This window comes from Rattus norvegicus, chromosome 16 (genome assembly GCF_036323735.1).
Source record: "Rattus norvegicus strain BN/NHsdMcwi chromosome 16, GRCr8, whole genome shotgun sequence".
NCBI lineage: Eukaryota > Metazoa > Chordata > Mammalia > Rodentia > Muridae > Rattus > Rattus norvegicus.
In genome coordinates, this window is record NC_086034.1 from 82356751 (window position 1) to 82369514 (window position 12764).

Sequence of the window (12764 nt, forward strand, 5' to 3'; positions counted from 1 at the left end):
TTTTGACACGCATGTGAACATGGGATCTAACTGGCTGTGTCTGCTGCTGAGCAAGCCCTTGAGCACCAGGGATCCCTTTCCGTGTAAGGAAAGGGAGGACTTGTGTTTACTATTCCCGTTTGTGGTTCTTTTCCCTCAGTTCTGTTGGTAAAGGAGACAAACTATGTCACTGTCAGGCATCACACAGAAAGTCTGTGTCCGTTTCCAAGGCAACCCTGAGAGTATGTGTCATCTCTCATCTGTGTAGACTACATCTTCAGCAGCCCCACACATACATCTCAAAAGTTCCTCCCAAGAGCTGACATCTACCAAGAGCTGGTCCTGCCTTGTCTCTGAGAAGACTGACTATGACCTCAGCAGGTCAGTCGCCAACGGAAGATGGAGTAGAGCCACAGGACCAGTGTTCTGGGCCTAAGGATGACAGGAAATCCATCTATTGATGTCACCAGCCTATACTTGACCTCTCTGCTACACAGGGTCCTGAGAGCATAAGAAAAACGTTTGCGAGAACTTTCTGACCTTTCTAGAAAGTTATCTTTACAATACAAGCCGCTCCCGTTGCAAGGAACGTATACTGGTGTTGATGAGTTTTGATGGAAACTCCAACATTTGGCGTCTGTGTGGTTACTCGGATTATGCTCAGGTGTGGACACATCACAGTTGGAACTGAGAGCCCCCTCGCTTTTCTCAAAGCCACAACGAATTGAAAATGACACTGGAGACACGGCACATACGTCATGGAGAGGGAGGGATCTTGGGATGACTTTCCCTGCATTTTTCCCCTTTGGAATATTCTAAAAGTAACCTAGGAAAGAGAGCAGAAAACACCAAGTGTGGTGTGTTTACAACCTGGGGCGTTTATTTAAATGTGCCACCTGTCACTTAAGCAGTCCCACATGTGGTGGAGTGAGGTTACAGGGTCCAGCACCCACACCCCTGCCTCCTCGTCACCTAAGGGAGGTCAGGTCATAAACTAAAAGACTTTGCACAGAGCTGGCTCAGGCTGGCTGGCTCCACTTGTATGCACATGCCTAATTGTTTGTGTTCTCCCTGCGTGTGTGTAGAAGCTATGTCGTGTTCTGGGCTCTCCAGAAGCCCCACTTGCCTCTCCAGTTGAATACTGCAAGCTTCACACAGTACAGTCCTCCAGGGCAATTATTACCTGAACCAGCCATGCAGTCGACTACGCCCTCTGGGCTGACCCAGTGAAAAGAACTGTTTATTTCTCCTTAGATACACTAGTTTTTACAGGGGGTATAAATAAAAAGTTGGGAGCTGGAAAATCCCCAGCACATCCAGGGAAGGAGACCTCGGAGAGCAAAGCCCTTGGTCCCCACGTTCTAGAGGCTCCACTAGCCTCTATCGTGTCTGACGTCACCTTCTTCCAACTACTCCTGGGTTCAAAAGTGAAGCCGTCTGCACATGGCATTGCGACCAGCCCCAAAGCCCAGGGTATGGGGCGTTGGTGGAAGACATAACCGCCGTGAACTTGGTTGGGTTCAAGTTAAATCAGTCGGCCAACTGTTGAGATCTGTGATCTCCTTGTGGTTGTGATGCCAGCCATGAACAGGAGTCATGGTGAGGTCCTAAGCCAGCCGTTCTTCAGGAAATCAGTAGCGGGTCAGTCATAGCCAGCCCCAAGCTTCTTGTGGATGTACTAACTCCAGGGAGTGATCTGAGTGGTGTGCATCTGTACTCTCTGGAACTTGAGAGGCTGAGACATGGGGATCATGAGTTCAAGGCCAGCCTGAGCTACATAAAATCTATCTGAAGTACAGAAACAAAAAACAAAGCCAAACAAAACCAAGTAAGAAAAGCCACTGTTTCGTACTTTTTTTTCTCTTTGAAGAAGAATCTAGAATGGGAACTAGGGTCTGGCCTCACTGCCAGCTTCCCACAGGTTTGCTCTCTGTAGATTGTATTGCATCTTTAGATGGGCAAAGTGTGACGAATGGCCTACAGACTGGGCCTGGTTTGTCCTTGGGACTCAGGGGACAGTGGTGGGTGTTAAACACTTACAGTGGGCTCTGTAGGCTTTCAACCCTGCTCTCACAGCATCAGACAATGACTGCTGTGTTCACCATGACAGATGTAAGGCTTGCCTTGACCCTCCCTCTCCCCGCCCCCCAAGGACTCATATTCTCCCCTTCCTAAGACTCATATTCTACAGTCTATGTGCAGAGCTCCAACACTCACTGGCTGCTCCCTGGGTTCTGCTTGGTGACCTGATGTGTGTTGGGAACCTCTGCTCATTTCCCCATGGGCATCTAGAGTCGCCACACATCTGGCTTGGTTTCGTCCTTCCCAGTTTGAGGTGGTGAGCCATCAGTCTGGACGGATCAGCTTATGCCATTAGAAATTAATGCCTTCACATGATTTTTCAGAACCATGAGCGAGAGATGCTCTTAGTCATAAAACCTGGGCAGAATTTTAGATTTCAAAACAAATGGTTACACTGGCTCTTTTGCAGTGGTATTTAACAGTTCGTTTTCTTACAAAGCCAAAATCGGTATTTGAGTTTTAGGGAATGGTTTTATTTTTAAAATGTAGAAATGTAGATCTTCGAACAATTTTCAAAGAAACTAAGGCAGTTACATTAGTCAGGGCTCTCTGCAGGAACAGTACAAATGCGATGGGGAGAAAACAAAGTAATTTATTAAATCAGCTTACATAAAAATAGTAAGAGCTGAGTCACACCTGGAGGCTGAGGGACCAGTTGTTTCCCAGTTGGTGCCCCAGCAGTAGGAGGAAGTCCCATGACAGCTGTCTCTCAGTGAGGACACTGACAGCCTGCGGTTGCTCAATCCACAGAGCTGGGTGCCTCTGCAGACCCAATTTAGAAAAAAAAAAAAACCTGCAAGGTTCTTGGAGAGCCACTGGTTTTTTAGCTCAGGAGAGAAGCCTGGAAGCACTCCTCTGTGCTTCAAGAAAGTCTCTTAACTGTGAGCCCCTGTAGAGTAAAAGCAGCAAATCCAAGTCACTTACAGCATACAATGCACAGATTAAAATCCCCAGGCTAAAAGGGAGGGAGAGGGCCCAGCAAGGAAGGTTTAGACCAAAGCAAAACCCAAACCCAGCAAGGTAAACTGTAAACCCTACAGCCCCACATCCAGCATCTGGAACTCACGGCGGCACCATCTGGGTCCAGAGAACTGGCAGGTAGAGATGTGCCTGTCCAGCTATGTCACCCACAGCAACCATGGCCTCTCTTGGGCTGGCTTCATGGGTGACTACAGCCTTCCCCAGTCACCATCTCTAACATACTACCATGCATCCCCACTAATTTTTAGACTTCACCTTCACAGCACCACGCACAGTCTGCTCGAGAGCTCCCGGCAGGGAATCTGACCCTGTTACACATTCCTCGGCCTCCGCAGCCTCCAGAAACCCTGTTGAAAGCCTGATCCTATAACCTTTGCATCCCGTGTGCCTGAAACAGACATGCACCACCAGGGCAATGGCAAGCTGAGATATAGTTCGGTCCCCCTGTACGTCCGATGTGGCAGCTCTGTGACCCTTCTAGGCTAACCTGGAAAAGCACCTTCCTACGTGTGTGTCTCTGCTAAAACAGGATCCTTGCATGATCAGATCCTTTGGAACTGGAGCTACAGACGGTTGTGAGCATCCAAGTGAGTGCTGGGACTTGAACCTAGGTCCTCTGTGAATGAGTTTGTGTTTTAATATCCTGGAGCTAAATGGGCAGGGCCTTGCCTTTTGCATCAGTCCTGTTGTCAACATCAGCACCGCTCCTGTACCCAGCTCACGGCAAGGCTCCCTCCTCCTCACTGAACATCCTTTCACACCTTTCACCTTTCTCAGACTGTGACATAAGGGCAGCCACACAGCTTAGGTGTCTTAAAATTTCCTATAAAAAACAACTCAGTCCATTCTTTGCAAATTTAGTCTCACTAAGAAAAAGTTCAGGATATGAGCTGAATACAGGCTCTTCAGCAGGATATGACACAAGTGGCCTCTGGCCCAACGTCTGATAGAGTCCTCCTTTCCTGACATCTCCCAAGCCTGGCCTTTGCTCTCCCTTCTGTTCAGCTACCAGAATGGCTCAGTGAGGTCCGTTATAGCATTCTGGGGGATTCTGTAGCCTAAAGCTCTACTCTTCCACAATCTTCTTGTAAACCAGTTCCAAAGACCCACAAACTGCAAAATCAGGCTTATCATGGTAATAGTCCCCACTCCTTGGTCCTTGGCATCAAAATATGTATTTGGCAGAGTCCTGTAGAGGAACAGAACCAATAGAATGTGTGCATGTGAGTGTGTATGTGTGTGTGTGCACACGTGTGTGTACATGTGTGTGTGCTTGTGTATGTGTGCATGTGTGTGAGTGTATGTGTGTGTGCACATGTGTGTGTATATGTGTGCACGTGTTATACGGTGACTTTATTAGACTGGCTTATATGATGGGAGCTGAGCAATGCCATCTGCACCCTGGAGAAGCAGAGAATGCTGATAACTGCTGTCTACCAGAAGCCGGATGCTTCAGCAGTCTCAATATGACACCAGGATGTTGGATGCCTCCCAGAAATTGCTGCTATTGAACGAACGTTTGAAAGACAAAGAAGCTGGAGTTGAGTGTCAGCAGAGGACACGCTCACTCAGGAAAAAGACAGCACAGGCTTCTTCCTCTGACTTTTTTGGGCCACTCAGTGGAAATCACAGCTCACCCTGGAGGTGGGCCTTTCCGTTCTAATTCTCTATGGGGATACTCATACTCCACAGAAACAGCTACATTCAATATCAGTCCAGTGAAGGCAACCAAGTCTGAGCACTGCAGTATGTTTGCAAAGAATGTGGTTTAACATTTAGAAACCCGGGTTTCACACACAAAAGAAATGACTGTATGAATAGGTAAAGTTTCAGGATACAAATCCTGAAAAAAATTAATTGTATTTTTTATTCGGTAATCAAAAATTCATTTAGAATAGTTAAAAGATGAAATACTTGGCAAACAAATATATTGGAAGGCTTTGGCAAGATTCTATCCAAAGCATCCTACAAATATTTTGTTGTTGTTGTTGTTGTTGTTGTTGTTGTTTTTGTTTCTCAAGACAAGGTTTCTCTGCGTAGCCTTGGCTGGGCCTCAAACTCACTCTCTAGACCAGGCTGCCCTTGACTCAGATCCATCTGCCTCTGCCTTCCGAGTGCCAGCACGCTCAGCTCACAATCTACAAACTTGAATCGACCTGAATCAAAATTCTGGGGGCATGTTTTACTGAAATAAAAAAAAAATCTGTCCTGACAACATATGAAATCTCAGGACCCCAAATATCCAAATGTATGTTGAGCATAAAGTGCGGGCCTCTCACTTCACTCCAAACTAAAATGCTGACGTCGTCATCAACAGTGATGACGCTGGCATGAAGCCTGGGACAGTTGGATAGAGACCCAACACGTAAACTCAACCTTGTGTGGCCAATAGATCGTCAACAAAGGAGTCACGGCTGCTCTTTGAGGCAGGACGACTTTTTCAAGTTGTGCTAGGAAAGCTAGTAACCCACATGCTAGGGGTGAAGCCAGACCGTGTCTTTCTATCATATGCGAAAGAATTAAAAACAATAATAAAAGCCTTTTTACAAATCGTGGTGGCCCATGTACCTGGGAGGCAGAGGCAGGCAGATCTCGGGGTTTGAGGCCAGCCTGGTCTACACAGTGAAACCCTGTCTTGTAAAAACATGTTGCAGTAAATCTCCAACCCCAGTAAGCCCGTGCAAAACACACACAACTGTGATATTTATGAGCTGCACGCCTAGACTGGGCAGACTCACCGCTACACTACTCTATTCCCAGCTATGAGATCTCTGCTACTTACGGCTTCTCCGAGCCACGTGATTCTGCTCCATCTTCCTTCCACCTCCTCTGCCTCCCTCTTCTCCGCCTCCATTCCCTACTCTTCCCTGACCCTCTAACACCTCCAGCCCCACCTTTCCTTTCCACTGCCCACTCACAGGCTCTAGCCTTTATTTGATCAGTTAGAACAGGGAGAAGGCTCACATGAAGTCACCTGAGAACGGGATCTACCCGTCTTAGGAAGCAGAATCAACACTAAGATACAAAACAGCATCGGGGCAACTCACGACAAACAAACAAAGTGGTGTGTGTGCACGCACATGCACGGGTACCCAGGAGTGCACACCCAGGAGTGCGAGCGCCAATGGAAGTCCCATCAGGATGTTGAATCCGAAACTCCCAGCCACAGTGAGTGCTCAGAACTGAACTCCTGCGCTCTGGAAGAGCAGTGTGCAGTCTCAGACACGAAGTTACCTCTCTACCCCGAGATCGAAGACCTAAGGTAAGTCCGCAAAGCGACGAGATGGCTGAGTTGGGAGCAGCACGTGCTGGACACGCCCAATCACCTGAACTTGATTCCCGGGAATGACAGGGGAAGGAGGGAGCCAGCTCCCAAGTGCTGTTCTCTAATGTCAGCCGGCAATGGCATGTATGTAGGTACACACACAGCACCCGAAACCACACACGGACCCGTGTGAGTGCCTGTTCAGGTGGTTCGCCTTGCAGCAGGGCAGGTAATTGACGCCTCAGTCGCTGCATCTCTGAGCCACCCTGCCTTCTGGTCAAGTCCAGTTTAGTCAACTGCACTCACGTTTGGCACGTGTTGCTGGGCGGGGGAGGGCGTTACTTCTCACAGCTGGGTGTCTTTTCCTTGGTACAGAAGTAGCAAGTGGGTCCCAGAGTGAGCATAAGACATAAGTAAAGACATAGGCAGTTATGTCCTGACAGATGTGGGTAAGGTCACAGCTGTATGGATTCCGAGACTCTGGGGCCATCGAATGTCCGTAGTCATGGCTGGCAAACATCGGACTGTACATCTATTTCTTGCTATCCTCCCGCTCAAGTCCTAGCTACTGGATCTCGTGTGGAATGGTGGCAGGAGGGGTTAGGCATGGCTGTCCTTACTGGGGCACTTAGTGGTGATGAGGAGGCAGGGTTTGTCTACTTCTGAAACCCTCCAGAAAGCAGTGGCCCTTACTTTGAGGATTAGGTTGCACAGTTAGGCCTTCATGCTGGAAGGAAAGCTTATGCGACACATCCATAGAGTAGCAGGCTTGCCCTCTTAAAGGGGAGTGGGACAAAAGGAATTTCCAAAAATGAAGTCCTGACTAAACTGACAAGTGTGACACCAGCCCTTGGCTGATTTCAACAGGGCTGTTTAAAGATAAACTAACAGAGATCATCACAATCTTCCAAGCAGAACAGGCTGCTGCTACCACCACTGGTGTACACATGTGCCCGCGCGTGCGCGCGCACACACACACACACACACACACACACACACACACACACACAAGGGAGTCAGGGGAAGATAATTTCTAAGTTCATCCTTTTAAGTCTGGTTTTAACCTGATAACAAAACCAGACAAAGACATCACAGTGAAAAACAAATGCTATAAAACACTATAGTTTTTTTTAATAAACTAGTTTCTGTAACACCTCTTAAAAACATATATGCAGGAAAAAATGCCCGCAAACTAAATTTAAGCACTACACTAGCACAAGGAGCATTAGAAATATGGACCACATGGGCTGAGAGATGGCTCAGAGGTTAAGAGCACCAACTGCTCTTCCAGAGGCCCTGAGTTCAAATCCCAGCAGCCACATGGTGGCTCACAACCATCTGTAATGAGATCTGATGCCCTCTTCTGCTGTGTCTGAAGACAGTGACTGTGTATACATATACATAAAATAAATAAATCTTTTAAAAAAAAAAAGAGCTAAACGAGAAATATGGACCACAGTGTGGTCTGGCACCGTGGAAATCAGTGTCATAGCATTGAAAACACGGAACAGGAGGTAAAACCACAGGATCTTAAAAGAAAACAGCAACAACCACCACAACCACAACCAGAGGTACCACAGCCCTTCCTGACAACACTACATACTAGGAATAGCGGGGACCTGCCTGAACCCAGCTTAGTAGAGCCCTGAAAAGCCACAGTCACTTCCTACTTCCTGGGAAAAGGCTGGAAGGCCTCTCAAGATGAGCAGAATTTTGTATAGCTCAAATCCTGAAGAACCTAGAAAAAAAACACACCCTTATCTCAGAAAGGCTAGATGCAAGATCAAAATATTAAATTCTTACACAAGTGTGCTGGTTAGCTCAGAAGCTACGGACATCTAGAGGAGGGACCTCATTCGGGGATCACCTCCATCAGAGGAACTGTAGGCAAGTCTGTGGAGGCACGTTTTTGATTAATGATTGATGTGGAAGGGGGAAGGCCCATCCCCACCCCTGAGCATGTGGTCCCCAGTGAGCAACGGGAAGTAAGCCAGTACCATTCCTCATTGTCTCTGCTTCAATTCCTGCCTCAGCAGCTGGCTGGAACTTATAACCTGAAGTAAACCTTTTCCTCCCAACCTTTTTTTGTTGTTGTTGTGTTTTTTTATTTTTGTTTTGTCTTGGTGTTTTGTCATAGAAACCTAACCAGGACAAGAAGAGTTTGATTCTAAACGCAGTTAAAGACAAAAATTGTATCAGATCCTTAACAGACCTGGTTCCTGCAAATGACCCCTGTCTCTGCCCCAGGCAGATGCAGACACCTCGGAGATGGTCACGGAGTTCGCAATGTTTAGCATTCATGAGGTGATGCACGTGACTTCTTGAGTCTGAACACAGGCAGGAAAGGGTGGGTGGGTAAAGTGGCTCTCTCCACACTGGCCTCCTGCCCTTAATGCTCTGTACAGAGTCTGAGAGACCCACGTTCACTGAAGCTAAAAGTGAGGGGAGAACCTCATTGCTGCCTGGCCTCAGGCCGCTGGTGTCCTGAAATCTTCTCTTCAGGACATGCGTAGACACCAAGTGGATGGAGGCTGACTGGGACCTGGTGGGGAGGGGCTCTGCTGCTTCTGGCAGGCCCTCTAACAATCCGTGTGCGAATATATGCTTCAAGAGTTTGGTGCCAACTGATCTGAAAACAGCCACGGTCTCGGAGCTTCCTCATTCTGTCTCTACCCTCTACGGACTCGCAGCTCCAGCTGGCAGTGTAAGCTGTGCCTACTCACACGTACAAGTGACATCAGCACACACTTGTAGTTTGGGGTCGGCCGCGCTCCTCGCTACAGAAATGAGATGATACAGTGAGAAAGCTTGGCCCTCCCTACACAGTCAATACTGTCAACTAAAGAAATTGATTCTCGGGGCTGGAGAGAGGACTGTGGTAAAGATGGTCCTCCCAGAGAGCCTGAATTCAGGTCTTGTTCTTTTCCCGGGACCTATGTGTATCATTCGGTTATTTGCAATCTGCCTGTTTTCAGATGTGAGTTCTCAGAGTGCTAGGCTTCCCTCCTAGAGCAGCCATCGCTGTGTCCTGTAGGTTCATGTGTTTTCACTTTCTATCGAGTCTAGAACATTTTATTTCCTTCCTGGCTCCTCCAAAGACCCTCTCATCACCCACTAACGCACTGTCCGAGCTCCATGGAGTTAGTGTATATCCAACTGTTGAATTGTCATTTTACCCTGCTGTGGTCATATAGAATATAGTGAATTATTCTACTTTCCCTATTTTTGTTAAGACTCACTTTGTGTCCTAACACACGATCCACTTTAAAGAAAGTTCCGAGAGCTAAGAATGCATTTCTGCAGCGTTCGGATAAAACGCTCCGTAGATGTCAGTTAAATGTGCTTGATCTACAAAGCCATTTAATTCAGATGTGTGTCAGGACGCCTTGCCAATGAGTGAGTGAATATTGAAGATACACGCTGCTACCGTACTGGGATTAATCTGACTTGTTATGAAAGAGGGCGAGCCTGTGTTCGGGAGGGAAGTGTATGCTTCCAACATTAGTTTCCTCTCTATGGACTGCTACCTTAATCAGTAGGAAGCGACCTTATCTATCTGTTCTCATTTGCTTTGGTTTAGTAAGATATTAGAACAGACACCTGCTATCACCTAGGTCCCCTGCTTAGAATAACTGTTACCCTCTTCTCACCGTAACATAGTGTCTGCCTTTCACAGTGAGTTCATTCCTCATAGGTAACAAATAGAGGACTCCTGCTTCTTGGTCTAATCTACTAATCCGTGTCTTCTCATCGGAGCACTGAGACCATTAATATTGTCATCAGTGAGCAGTGTGCGCTGACTTCTATTGCTTTGCTGGTGTTACAATGCCATTCTAACGCGGGTAATTCTTTCCTCTGGCCTAGAATCTGAAGGATTCCTTCAAGCCTCCTCTATAATGATGGCTCAGGGGTCACAAAGTCCTTAGTCTGTTTTTATCATGAGAAGTGCTTGTTCCTCATTTAATTATGACAAATGGCCCTTTGTAGCAGTCTGGGTTGGCAGTACCGTTGAGTGCTTGAAAAACATCTTTTTGGGCCCTCCTGACAGTTAAAGCTTCAGGGACAAGTCTTGTTATTCTTCTTATGGGAGTGTCTTCCCACCAGATGTTTCTTATGTCACTTCCGATGCACCTTCTTTGCTCTGTATATTTAGTGTTAATTTACATGGTGAAGAGAGGTTCTCCTCCTGGCTCACGTGTTTGGTGTCCTAAAATGCTTCCTGTGTCTGGATGGCTGTATTTGGGAATCAGTTCTTAGTGCTTTCTGTGTCAAATGATCTTACTCTTGTGTGCTCACGAGGTCTGACCTCTATGGTGTTACCTTAACGTTCCCACCTGTACCCCATCTTTGCTCTTCTTGCCTCTTTTCTTTGTCCTCAAGCTCAGCTTCTCTGACCTCTCCTGATCCATTCAATTGAGACCCTCTGTGAGCATTTGATATATTTCATTTCCGACCTTTCAGGCAGGTTTTCCTCCAGTAATCCTGTGATCGTATTGAATTCCTTTCTTATCCTATAACATCTTCCTTACGTCGTCATTCAGCTGTTTGTGTTCTCAGAAGTTTATCTTTGTAGTGGTGTGTGGACCTCATTAATACCAACATGTGGGAGCAGAGACAGGCGGATCTCTGAAACTCTGCAGTCAGCCTGGTGACACGGTGTCTTCCATGTCCACCAGAGCAGCCTACGATGGTGAGACTCCATCTCCAAAAACGAAAAGAAGGAAGGGAAAAGCCTTACTTCTTTGACCACAATTACAGCCATTTTTTCAAGTCCTGTCTGGAATTTCATCAAATTCACTTTTACTGGATGCCACTATTATAGGAATTAGTAATCTTCGGAGGAGTTGACATTGGCTTGGTTTCCATGCCTCTTACATTACCGCACTGGACTAAGATTTACGACATCGGGGATTATTTCTTACTTAGTCAGTTTATTCTTTCAGTTGAAGTGCTCACAACATGGGACTTGGGTGGGATATAACTGAATTCTGTATTTCAGAAAAAAGTTCCTCATGTAGGAGGTCGGGGCACCTGGTGAAACCTCCATATTCCCTGAGTAGTATTACCCACGGCCGCTGGATATTCCCACTCTGTAAATGTTGTACGAGTCCATTAACAATAGTGGCACCTTGAACTTCAGTAGTGCTGGGAACTAAATAAACAAGGACAGGGAAGGGGAAGAGAGCCAAAAGGTGATAGGACAAAACAAGCAGGAGAGTCAAAACTCTTATTAAAGAACAAAATATAAAGCGCATATTTATTTTGCCTCAAACAAGATGGCTTTTGGTAGACCTTGTCTCAGCCACTGTTCCATTGCTGTGAAGAGACACTGTAACCAAGGCAACTCACAGAGGGAAGCATTCAGTTGGGGGCTCACTTTACAGTTGCAGAGGGTTAGTCCATGATCTTCAAGGCCAGGCGCACAGCAGCAGACAAGCATGACACTGGAGCAGCAACTGAGAGTTCTCTTCTGCTCAAAAAGCTGAGTGAGACTGGGTCTGGTGGGGGCTTCTGAAACCTCATAGCCCAGCCCCAGTGGCTTATCTCCTCCAACAAGGCCACGCCTCCTAATCCTTTCCAAACAGTTCCACTAACCAGACATTCAAAAGCATGAGCCTATGGGAGCCGTTCTCATTCAAACCACCAGGGAATTTTTCCCCCCTCAATGGAAGTTGTGCATTGAAATGCATATTTGTTTTTTCTTTCAAATATTTTGCATAAATTATACTGAAGATTCTTAAAGTGGTGAGATTATAAAATGTTTTTAAACACAAGGTAGATGCATATTGCATCCAAATGTGAGAGTTTATGTGGCTATGTGCAAAGGTAATTTAATTTAAAACTATCAATTTTGTAGATAGTTATGATAATAATAGTTTTACTACAATCAAATCCTGTGTTTCCAACACCTAAAATTTAGTACTAGTAAGCGGGGAGCTAATATGAAAATTATGCTAATGAAGCACACACTTCTTTATTAATGTGGATACTTTTAACAGTAGTACCTTTTAAAATGCTGGCACCATATTTATTTACATAGGCAAAAGAAATGCGCAACTGGCATTTGCAACTGGCATTTGCAACTGGCAAACGGGGGGCCTTCTGTGCTCAGGAACCCACTACCCAAGAGCAAGGAACTCAACGCTGTAGCATGCGGTGGGGAGGGGTTCATGAGCCTCCACCCCTAACTGAGGAACTGTGGACTGATGCATGGTGGCTTGTGGGCAGTCGGCTTTCTTTAAGGGTGTGGCTCCTAGGAAGTTGATCGAGCTCCAGTGGACAGCCGCATCCATACCAGGGGGTATGAGCAGCATAAACTGGAGTTGATGGGTTGTTAAAAAAGAAAGAGAGGACACAAAGTTGGGGTGGTGTGGGAGCCGGAGTGGGACTGAACAGTAGAACGAACAGGACCAGATATGCTGCATGAAACTCTCGAAGAACTGGTACTGTTTAGAAA